We start from the raw sequence: 13,063 nt of genomic DNA, 5'->3' as shown, positions 1-13,063 counted from the left end.
ACTCCAATAGTCTTAAACGGTGTCCCTGCAAAATCCCACATTTTATGTGAATTTTTCTTGACACAATGACACTGGATCTATTTTCTGGACCTCAGACATTATAGTGTTCTCATTACACTTGGGTTCATTTTCTTTATTTGCAGTCCCTGAATCAAATATGACAAAGACCGCATATTCATTCAATCCCCCAACATTCAACACCAAGTATTTTTGTAATTTGATAATAACCTTCTTGTGGCTATGTGAGTAGAGATGCAGGTAAGTTTGTGGAGCAGTGGATATCCTTCTAGGCACTTCACTGGTCTTGTTCACTCCATTGTTATAAAGAGTTCCCATGCATTATCCCCTATTTCCAGTGCTTGCCTTCAAAACTCACATTTTGTGTAGTTCAAGTCCATTGGGTTCTAAGCCCAAGCTGCAAAGCCAGTAATACAATTTAATGAAAAAATAAAGGTGTTAGATGAATTTTGTTCTGGAATATCTATAGTCACTATTGGCTATAAGGTGAACATTCATGAAATGATGATTTGTTGTATTCCCCCAAAAGAGGAAATTTTTATGGTACTGTAAATTTCATGTGTTATGAAAAGTGAATACTGTATGAAATAATTTTTTCTTTGAGTTATTAACACAAAAGGTCATCGAATTCTAGGGAATTACTAACAAGAAAAATGTTTTTCATGTTACCAGTTTTATTTTGTGAACTGGTACACTGCATTTTATGGATCATTTCATGGTTACTATGTTAGGAAAGGTGAATATTATCAGAATTAATGTTTTGCTACAAAGAATTGAATGCAGAAAAGTGCATTTTTAACAATCCCTAGTGAAAGATTACATTTTTTGGTGGTCACAGGAATTTATCCCTCTAGTTCCTATGGGTTCAATGTATCAACATTTGCATTTTTGACTTTCATGGTATATATTCTAGGAATGTTACCCCATGAAAGTTGAGGATTAACTGTACATTACAGTGGTTTCAGGAGGCTGATCCAAAGACTACTGAATTGATGCTATATTACTCTTTACATTCTCTGGGACTTTGGGGTGGCCTTTTTTTTTGTTTCTGATCCATTATATTTTTTTTCCAATAAGCATGCACATACTATGAATGCTTTATATAAAGTACATAATTGTATAATTAGCCTAGATTGGAGGTAGCCAGTTGGCATGGTGAATAGAATGCTAGACATGAAGTCAGGATGACCTGAGTTCAAATTTGTCCTCAGACTCTTACTGGTTGTGTAAAGTTACTAAAACTTTCTTTGCCTCAGTTTCTTCATCTGTAAAGTGAAGATAATAACAACACCTATATCACAGGGTAGTTGTGAGGATCCAAAGTTAATTTTTATAAAGTTCTTAGCACCTGATACAAATTAGGTACTACATAAATATTTTTACTCTTCCCTTTCCTAAAGTGTGATAAGCATTCTCATTCTGCAGTAATAGCTAAGTAATGCCTTCTCTTAAGAAAAGTAGGATCAGGCTTTTCTCTGGGAAGAAGCTATTAGAGTGACTTGCTAATAATTCATGGACCACTGTGAAGCCTTCAAGTCAATAATTATGTATCATATCATGTCTGACCACTTTCCAATTTTGAAAATAGGATAGAATTTAGATCCCTTCCTTTGGCATATTTTGTCATTCATCAGATGTTTAACAAGCCTTCTGTTTTGCTTTTTTTGTCCAACAAGTTTGTTATGTTGAATATCTTATGACCACACAGATATCCAGAAAATTTCCACATCCTCTGTCTTCAGACTTTCTCTGTCTCTTTACTTTTCAAGCCTCTGCTGTAAAATTTTTGATTTTTTTTTTGTTAAATTTTAAAATTTGTTATTTTCACCACTCTGAACCCTTGAATCAACTTTGGTTCCAATTGTTTATTCATGAAATCTAGAATTTTTGATAGGTTGCTTTTTTACATTTTCTTCAGCTTTTCTGCTGGGCACAAGGTCATCTGTTAATGTCACCTTCTATCATCTTTTCAGCTCTTCAACAACTCTCTCAAGTCACTTTTATCATGGCAGTGACTGAAGTCTTTCTTTGGAGGTTTCCTCACTCTAGTTAGGGTGCTAATCAGAGCTATTTCCAGAGTTGTAAAGTCTCTCCAAGAGTAGGTATTTAGTAAATGTTTGTTGAATTGAATGAAATTAAATTGGGACTTGAGCTCCTCTGCACAGTTTGATGGTTTCCAAGGTCAGAGTTGCTCAGGCCAAGAAACTTCACAGATGAATATCTTCTATACATAAAGCCTAGCCACATGGGTGGTATCTTTGTTTTCATACATGTTCCCTTTTCATACACATTTCCTTCACTTGTATCTTACTTGAGTGGTCCTTGATCATGTATGTTCTTTAAATGTTTGTTGTTCCAACTGGTAGCATGATCATCTATGAGTGAGAGGGACTCATGAGTTATGATTTTCAGAGAATCTCAATCAATCAACAAACATTTAATAAGCATTGATGAGCTGAGTAGTTACATGGTGCAATAGATAGTGTTGGTCCTGGAGTCAGTAAGATTGCCTGAGTTCAAATCTGGTATCTTAGAAGTTGTATGACACTGGGCATATCCTGTTTGCCTCAGTTTCCTCATCTGTAAAATGAGTTGGAGAAGGAAATGGCAAATTACTCCAGTATCTTTGCCAAGAAAACCCCAAATGGAATCATGAAGAGCTGGACATGACTCAAAAACAACTGAACTATGAACTAGAGAATGTGTATACAAATACAAAGAATGAAATCCTTTACTCTGCAGTAGTTCTGCTCAGGGACCCACTTGCAAGTTAACTACACATTTTTACCTAGGTACCAGAGATGATTTAGAAGACCACAGATACCTAAAGAGCCTATTCCCTGCTCTGTAAGGACCTATTTTGTATAAACTTCTCAATTGTTAAATATTGGGGTGGTCATCTGTGAGATTTTGTTGTTCTGAAGGAACACAGAAACAGTAATTCTTCAAGAACCTCAGTGAAATATAAAGGATCCATAGAAATCCCCAAATTTCCTTAGTTCCCAGTGCTACACTCCCATTTCTCTCTTTGACAGAAAAAGAATCTTTCTTTCACTTCTGGGGATCACCCTGTTGAATAGCAGTATCTATTGGTCCTGTTCTCACCAAAGTGGCCCCTGGATTTTCTTTTAAAAAAAATTAAGAATAGTTCAGGGATCTGAGAAGCTGTCTTTTTTCTTTTCATCCAAAGGAGTGTGTAGGAGATGCTAGAAGAAATCAAAGCCTTTATCTGCTTTCCAGGTGTAAATTTAAAGTGGGAAGTGAGAAGGAAGTGAAGAAAGGGAAACACTTTTCTCTGCCCACGCCATTTCATCAGATTTACAATGGGGACACACCAAAGCACAGAATTTGCTTCAGACCGTGGCTGGGCTTAGAATTGGTGTGGGGAGTTCAATCTTCCATCTCTCTTCCTTTTATCTTTCCTGATTGCACCAAGTTCCCAGGTTCCTTTCAACTAAATCATGTTCTATATTTTCCAGTGCCTGTGAAAGTCCTATGCGCAAGTGGCTGTCCCTAATCATATTTTCCATGGTTTCAGTTGGATGTTACTCATTTCTCAATTGCCCTTGGAAATATAGCAGTACATGTTCCCCAAGATACAGTGGCTAAGGCCTGAAGACAACATAAATTCTAACATGTCTTTGCCTTTGAAAGTTGAGATTTTTCTGGGTTTTATTTATATTCAAATGCCCTCTCTATTTGGGACACCTTAATTATAGTGCAATCATAGATTGCATTAGATATTATGGTCTCTCCTCATGATGGTTAAAAATAGTGAGTGTATGTGATAGAGCTGACTGTACAGAAGCTGTATCTGGGCAGGGTAAGACTGAGTGTTGCTGTAAATGCAAACTATGAGAGATAAATAATGCTGCCACTAATAGCTAGAGCATGTGATGCAGCTATAATAGTTTGACTTTACAAGTTAAGGCAGAGTGGAAATGAGTCAGACAATTCTCCCCTTCCCCCCAGCCAGAATCATAACTAGGGTGGGGCAATTAGCACTTTGCTCCAGAGCATTGAATGCAGGAGGTTCTGGCAACTCTTTTAATCTTTGACTGAGGTAGCATGGTACTGTACATGGACTTGCAGTGAGAAAGTCCTGGGTTCAAATCATACCTCTCAAACTAGCTATGTGAACATAGAGAAGTCATTTGGCCTTAATTTTCTCATCTTAAAAAATGGAGATAATTCCTTAGTACTCAGCTCACAGGGTTTCTATGAGACTCAAATGAGATAATACATTTTAAGTGTTTGGCAAAATCAAAATCATTATATAAATGTCAATTGTTGTTGTTATACTAATGTGCTTCTTACTTTTTTCCATGGGACTCAGATAAGAATAGTCCTAGAATGAGTCATTATCCTACTATTGTTCTTCTGTTTTTAATGTTCTATAGACCACTGAGCAGGTGGATGAAATAATTGCTTTTTGAAGTTAAATGGATAAATTAATTTAAAAAAACTTTTGTGTATTAAGCTCTGGAGTTAGAAATGTGAACAAGCATGACAGTTCCTGTCCTCAGGAAGTTTACATTCTAAAGGGGGAATGCCAAAGTGAGGTAGAAGTGGACAGGGTAGAGTGTTTCAGCAAGGAATTCAGAGGGATGGTCACTGAAGTTATGGGATGATTGACTGGGAATGATTGGGGGTGTGGAATAGAGAAGGGTATATTAATGAAGATGGCCAGGAAGAAGTATGGTGAATTTGGGTCTGGTAAGATAAGGACTAATCAGAAGTCCAGGATCCCAGGGCTGAGCTTGAGTTCTGGGTTAAGGGCAAAGATCGGCAAATATATAATGAAGATGACCAGGAAGTAGCTTTGATTAAAAGCATTACAATTTATCTTTTGTAGATTCATTGGAAGTATTTTTTAGTACAACTCCAACAGCAGATAGAATAAGAATAGAGGTTAGACTTTGATTACATTGATATAGGGGACTCCTGAGTAAGGATACTCTACCATTGCATGTTGGCATCTTCTCTACAGCCCATTATTTTAGAGAATTGTCTATATCATATTAGTGACTTGTCCAGGGTCACATGATCAGTATGTATCAGAGATGATCCTTAAACCTGGATCTTTCTGGCTTCAAGTCTATCTCTCCATCCACATATTATAGCAACTTCCAGCAGTTAGGATATTAGAGATAATATATGCCTCATTTGTGCTCTTCTGGATATCTATACTTCGAAAGCTTTTTGTTCAATGTAGCTTGAAGATTATTTAGAATGGTGACATCTATTTAAAATAAATACATATATTATTCTTGATATTTTTTGGATTAATGTTATGTCAGGCTAATTGTGCATAACAGTTTGGTCTGTGATAATAGTCCATAACCATTTTGGATTGACTTCTAAAAATATTTTGAGGTCATGTTTTCAAGGTATGAATTTGTAGTCTGTTAGACCATGAAACATGACAAATTTTTAATGTCCAATTCAAGTCACCAGGTTATGTGTTATTATTGTTTGTCCTTCATTCTCAAGATAATTTCTAAATGCTTGGTTTTTACAGTCTGCCTAATTAGGCAAAGTGCTGCCTAATCCTTGCCATTTCCAGTTTTTCTGAACAATCTATAGTGATCACTAAGTTCAGTCTCCTCAAGGATGATGCTTCTCTAATTTCTGGTGGCTCTGTTTTGGTCCTGAAATTCCATCATAAGTCCTACTTCATGAACAAAACATGGGTGAAATCTCAATAAAACCAGAAGATATAAAAAGAATAATCAGAACATATTGTGACCAGTTTGTGCTAACAAAAGCAAGAATACAAAAGAAATAGAGGAAACTTTCAAAAATAGAACCTACTTAAATTATCAGAAGACCAGATGGAGATCTTAAATAACTGAACTTCAAAAAAGAAAATAGATCTAGTTGTAAAGAAACTACCAAAGTGGGGGGGATACCCCAAAACCCTGATCCTGTTGGATTTACAGAATTCTACCAAACTTGTAAAGACTCATTAATGCTCATACTTCACAAATTAGTGTCAAAAATTGAAAAAGAAAGCACTATCCCAGAATCCTTTCATAAGATAAATATGGTCCTAATACCTAAACCAGAGAAATAAAAAAAATCACAAAAAGAAAATAATAGGCCAATATCAGTAATGAACCTTGACTTAAAATTTTTCAACAAAATTCTGTCAGACTACAATAATTTATCCAGAAAATCATTTATTATGACCAAGTAGGATTTATATCCACAATGCCAAGATGGTTTAAAATTAGAAAAAAACAATCAACATAAATAATTTTTATTAAAACCCCAAATTTCCAAAACCTTATGATCATCTCTATAAAGCAGAAAAACACTTTGACAAAGTACAGCACTGTTATATGAAATATTATAAAGTATAAGCAAAAAGGGACCTTTTAAATTTAAATAAATTTAAATAAAATTCATCTATCTAAAACCAAAAGCAACCATATGCAATGGATATATAACCTTTTGCAAAAGATACAGGAGTAAAACAAGAGTATTCATTCATTCTTCTCACCATTATTTGATAAAATGTTGGCAATGCCAGCAATAGCACTAGGACAAGAGAAAGAAGTTAAAGGCATAAAGATAGGAAAATGGATTCAAAACTTTCCTTATTTACTATTGTTATTATGGTTAACTTAGAAAACCCTTGGGAATTAGCATAGATACTGAGACAATTAATAGCTTGGACAAGAACCAAGCAATTGATCCTTGATACAAAATCCTTATCAGATAAATCTGATACAATGATATTTTCCTTCATTTGACCACTTTCCTTTTTATCCTAGGTGAATTAATTTTGCCTTTATAGAAATTTTTCAATTTAATGTAGTTAAATTTTGTCTATTTTATCTTTTGTAATTGTCTCTATCTCTTCTTTGGTTAAGAATACATCTCCTACCCATAGTTGTGGGGACATATGATCTGTATCTCTTCTTTGAAATTCAAGTCACATAGTCATTTAGAATGTAGAATATAATTTAAGATGGTGACTTAAGTCTAATTTCTGCCAGATTGTATTTCAATTTTCCTAGAAATTTTTATCAAATAAGGAGGTGGGGCAGCTAGGTGATACAGTGAATAGAGCACAGGCCCTGGAGTCAGGAGGACCTGAGTTCAAATGTGACCTCAAACACTTGACTTTTCCTCTCTCTCTCTCTCTCTGCCCATCTACCTTACTACTATTGCAGAAGCCTCATGACAATATCTCAATATCTCTTTTCCCTTGCCATCAGAGCATTTTTCCATTGTCTACTTGCCCAGGAAGTGATTTTTGCTCATTGTCACAGAAGCAAAAATTCCAAGTCTACCTCTGTTCACTGCTCTATCTTAGACTGACAATCATTAGCAAGGACAGTTTTAGAATAGAATGTGGATGCCATTGGTAACTAGAGCAAAGTTTGCAATGATTGATGCAAGTTTTTCATCATGGTCTTATTGATTTCCTGTCTCTGCTTCTATTTGAAACTACTGAGGAGCAATGAATTATAAACAAATACCTTCCCCTATACTTTCTCCCAATATTGTCCCCAAAGTAGCTATTTTCCTCCAAACTCTGAAGCTTAGATGCCACAGGTTGGTCTAAGCTCCCTTAGGAGATTGCCTTGATATATGAATAGCCCTGAACAATACCCACAATTTATAGATATTGAAAATGCCTGCTCTCTCTCACTGCCTTCTCTTTATAGATTTGCTTTAAGATAGGTGAGATACTTAGATAATGGGCAAAACCATGTTAATAAATCTTGGCAATGAAGATATCACCTATATCTTCCTTTTCAGCTAAATTCAAAGTCTCCCTTTAAAGGATGGGTTTAAAGATCATTGGTATAGTTACCCAGTGCTTCCTCTTGACTGAACTGAATGCTAAGTAATCTATGTAAGCTTTAGGTATAACCTTCAGATACAACCCTAGAAAAACTGGAACTCACTATATTTGAAGGCATAAAAATATCATGACCCACATATATAGCAGATTGGGCTGATCGAGGACCTTCATGTGATCATGCTAGAAGGAAGTCAAAATTCTTATTACAGCTGAGCAGCATGGGAGAAGCCTTGGTACCATCCAGTTGTTTAAAACTGTGTGGGCTTAAGGTCTTTTAAAGCACGAATACTCAAGTGACTCAATTGGTATTAGAATTGGAGCAACTGTTCTATTATTTTGTATAAATACCTGCTATAAATAACTTACTGGCATTTATCTGCATGAGATGTGGAGAGAGAAATAATAATAATATAATAATTCACATTAATATGGCATTTTGAGCCCTACAATTTGATTTGCATACTTCAATCCTCAAGACAACCCTGTGAGGTAGGTGCTGTTATTATTTGAATTTTGCAGTTAGGGCAACTGAGGCTCCAAGAACCTAGAGTTTTCCTGAGACCAAGTCTGACTGTCTTTCTATGCTATTCTCCCTTATCAATAGAAGGGAAACTCCATGAGGGGAGGAAATGTTTAAATTTTGCCTTTGTAGTCCTCTAACATAGTGTTGGATATATAGTAAATACTTAAGAAATAATTGTTGATCAATAGATAAAACAGATAGCTAAGGGGATGGAGGGAAAGATAGAAAGAAAGACAGAGACAGAGAGACAAAGATATAGAGACAGAGAGACACACACAGAGAAAGATACTCAAGTGCCAGTACCAAAGTATATCTGAAGGATATCTAGCAAACTCTTACTTGGGGGAACCCAAACAAGTGACCCTAATTTTCAGAGCCTGCTACATTGATGTTTTCTTCTAGACTGAGGTAATTAATCACCTTTTAAAGTCTCTAGGCTTACTTGGCTACAGACAAAACTCTTTTAAGGTTAACAGAAAAAAAGTAATCTGTCCTTCAAGAGAAGAGCATCATCATCTTCCTAGACAATTTCTAGAGACAGGTGAGAGTCTGATCCCAATCTCCTTGCCATAAAATCAAATAAAATGATTCTCAAGAAAAGACATGTGCCAATTTAGGCATGCCTCAGGACATAGCCATTGTACTTTAAACTCTGGGGAGCTCTTTCTGATGTGCCCCACTAACATTTGTCATCTCTGATCGCAAAGGATAGATCTATATAGATAGGCAAGTAGAGATAGATGATAGAGGAAGTGGAACCTGGCAGGGAACACCATATGTCACTGGCAAGGAATAGATGAAAGATGAAAAATAAGACTGATTATAGCAGAAAGCTTCAAGTAAGTCCAAAAGTATAGAGATTGGGTATATGGAAGGGAATATGGAAAAGGAAGGATTTGGTAATGAACCCTTTCCAACAGACAATAGCAGGATTATATGAGTTTACAAACAATTGTATATTCCTCCCTCCATTCCTTAGAGAAAAGGGAAAAATTATGATCAAAAGATTTAGAGCTGGAAGAGACCATAAATAAGATCTCCATTTGATTGTAAGCTTCCTGAGGGCAGAGATGATATTTTGCCTCTTTTTCTATCCTTAGCTCTTAGCATAGTACTTAGCACATTATAAATGCATAATCAGTAGTTATTGATTGAACTAGCATGACTCTCTCATTTAACTTGGCCAAGTTCACGCATAGGTCCTCTGTTTCAGGGATCAGTCTGTTAGGCCATGGCATGAGTTGATTTTTTTTAAACCTCTCATTGGGAGAGGGTGAGTTATTCAATCATTCAGAAACTGAACAATTTCACTAAAAGATAAGAGTATGGTTTAAAATGAAACAGCACAATGGACAGAGGACTAGTCTTGGAGATAGGAAAGTTGGATCCAAGTTCTGCTTTTTTTTTTTTCAGAGTAGTTATATGATCATGAGGAAGCCCCTTCATATTTCGGTGATCCAAACGACTCTCTAAGACTTCAAGTTGTCCAGAGAAGTTAATATGCAGATTGGACAAAATAAATGAGTGGGTCTGGGAGAAGTATTAGAAACTGGAGGAATGGGCAGAGTAGGGAATGAGTTGCAAAAACTGGGGGTAAGAAAAAAAAACATGGAACCCAGGGAATTTGTGTGTCACACCATGATTTCATGATTCTATCCTCAGGACCCTCTCCAAAGCCCTATCAGGAGGCTCCCCAGATTCAGGGAGGCAGAGACTTGATTTCTCCCTCTGCTTCCATTTTTCATCCTGATATTCATCAGGGATGCCTACCACCTCTTAAGACAAGCAATCCCTAAACAAACCCAGAGAGATAGACTCAATATGCTTATTAAACTTGCCATCTCATCATCAAGCTCTGAAGACGTCAGAACTCATTTTCCTCTAGTCCCTTCACTAAGGCCATTTCAATGGGTTTATTGTGCAAAATCACCACAAGTGTCAATCTTGCTATTGCACCTCCGAAATTAATAAGGCTTTCTGGAGGCTGACTCCCCTCAACTGTCAAAATGGTAACACTGCTGAGCAAGGAGCCCTGAAGGGGGTTTGGAGGATGAACTCTGCCCAGGTGTGTTAGCTATGATGTCAGATCCAGACCAACTCAAGCTCAACAAATATTTTCTGTCACATTCAAATATATCCTAATGGACAAAGTAGCTTATTCTACTCTTGCCAGTTAATTACTGGGTCATACTTAAAATGCTTGCAGCTATAGAGAGAGTTTAGAAGAGTAGAGAGAACCATGAGCATGAACTAGATTCGAGTCCTGACACTTGTCACTTAGCCTGTGTGAATTGGTTAAGTCACTTCACTTCTTTCTGAGTCTCCATTTCCTTTTCTGTAAAATGAGAACAACTAATCATTACTCTTATTAATTACTAAAATAATAATTCTCACATTGCCTTTCTCTTTTTTATATGTATTTTTATTTTTGTACAAATGATTTTTTATATATTACTAAAATATTCCTGTTTAAGAGTAAACATAATACCCCCTCCCCCAAAAAATATAGACCCTCATGAGCAATAAAGTAAAGAGAAAAAAATTTAAATTTAAATTTAAAAAATAATAAGGGGTGGCTAGGTGGCAGTGGACAGAGCACTGGCCCTGGAGTCCGAAGAACCTGAGCCCAAATCCGGCTCCAGACACCCAACAATCATCTAGCTGTGTGACCCCAGGCAAGTTACCCCAACCCCACTGCCCTGCAACCCCCTAATAATAATAATAATAATAATAATAATAATAATAATAAATGTGCTTCAGTCTGTGTTCCAACACCAGCAACTCTGCCGTGGGAGGATCACATTCTTTAGGATAAGTCCATCACAGAAGCTACTTCCATATTTTTCCACTGTTGCTACTGCTGATCGCAACTCCCTCCATTCATACTTCCCCACTACCATATGCTATATTTTCTCCCTCCTTTCACTCTGTCACTCTTCCTAAATGTGCTGTAGGGTAGGTGAGTGGCACAGTAGACAGATCCCTGGCCCTGGGAGCAAGAGGCCCTGAGTCCCCCTACCACCCCTTAGGCCCAGCAACCACCCAGCCCTGTGGTTATAGACAGGCCATCCAGCCCCTTGCAAGAAGTAAAAAAAGAAAATGTGTTATATCTAACCACTCTCCCCCATGGTCCACCTTCTTCTCCATCACTCACATCCCTCCCCTTCCCCCTGTCCCCCTCTCTCCCTCTTACTCCAGATGTCTATACCCCATTGAATATATTTGCTGTTTCCTCTCTGAGCCACCTCTGATGAGAGGGAAGGTTCTCTCATTCCCCCTTGCCTTCCCCCCTTCCATATCATTGCAATAATAAAAATCTTATAATATGAAATATCTTAGCCTATTCCAACTCTCCTTTCTCTTACTCCCAGTACATTTCCCTTTCAGCCACTGACTCCATTTTTACAATATATTTTATCTTCAAATTCAGCTCTTTCCTTTGCTTCATCTATAAAAGCTCCCTCTACCTGCTCTATTAAATGAGAAGATTCTTATGAGTATTATCAGTATCATTTTTCTGTGCAGGAATACATGCAGTTCATCATCATTAAGTCCCTCATATTACCCATCTCCACTCTCTATGCTTCACCTGAGTCCTGTATTTGAAGATCAAACTTTCTGTTCAGCTCTGGACATTCCAACAAAACATTTGAAATTCCCCTGGTTCATTGAAAGTCCATCTTTTTCCCTGGAAGAGGACATTCAGTTTTGCTGGGTATTTGATTCTCGGTTGCATTCTGAGCTCTTTTGCCTTCCAGAATATTATATTCCAAGCCCTACAAGCCCTTAATGTAGTTGCTGCTAAGTCCTGTGTGATCCTGACTGCAGTTTCATGATATTTGAATCCATGCTGCCTTTCTCAAAGGGTCATTGTGAAAGAAGTGCTGGGTAGACTGCAAAGCATCAGCAAAATGTGAACTACTATCATGGGTCATATTTATATCATTGTCCTTCATGATTCTTGAATGCAGAAGGTAGAACGGATGACTGGCAAGGTGAGTCAATTAATAGCATATATTAATTTTCTGCTATGAGTCAGGCACTGGACCAAGTCTCTGGGGATAAAAAGAAATGCAAAGACTGACCTTACTCTCATGGAGTTCATGGTCTGTGGGAGAGACACCATGTTACAGTTCTGTAGAAGCAAGCAAAAGACATTAAGGGGAAGCAAGAAAAGTTTCCTGGGGAAAGTGGGGTTTAGTTGAGATCTGAAAGAAGCCAGAGAAGTCCAAATGAGGGAGGAGAACGTTCCCAACATGGGAGACAGCCAGAGAAAATGCCTAGAGTTGAGAGATGACGTATCTTGTTTGAGGAAGAGGAAGAAGACTAGTGGAGCAACAAGGTGTAAAAGGACTCAAAATGGAGGAGGAGAGGGAAGGGGAAGGAGAAGGTGGCACTAGATAATGAATGACTTTAAAAGTCAGAGGATTTTATTTGACCATAGAGGTAATAGAGAGTCACTGGAGTTTACTGAGTGTGGAGTTCTATATGGTCACACCTGGTCCTCAGGATCATTATTATAGCTGAGTGGATAATGGACTAGATTGGCAAGAAGTTGTAGAAGGGAGACCAACCAGCAGAGTACAGGTTATGATGGTAAGGACCTGCATCAAAGTGGAGGTGGTATCAGAGAAGAGATGTTACAATGGTAAAAGAAAAAGATCTTGGCTACAGATTCAGTATGGGGGGTGTACAGAATGTCA

Source organism: Macrotis lagotis, chromosome 3 (genome assembly GCF_037893015.1).
Source record: "Macrotis lagotis isolate mMagLag1 chromosome 3, bilby.v1.9.chrom.fasta, whole genome shotgun sequence".
Lineage (NCBI taxonomy): Eukaryota > Metazoa > Chordata > Mammalia > Peramelemorphia > Peramelidae > Macrotis > Macrotis lagotis.
The sequence above is the reverse complement of the archived record's forward strand: the minus strand, read 5'-3'. Positions refer to the sequence as shown.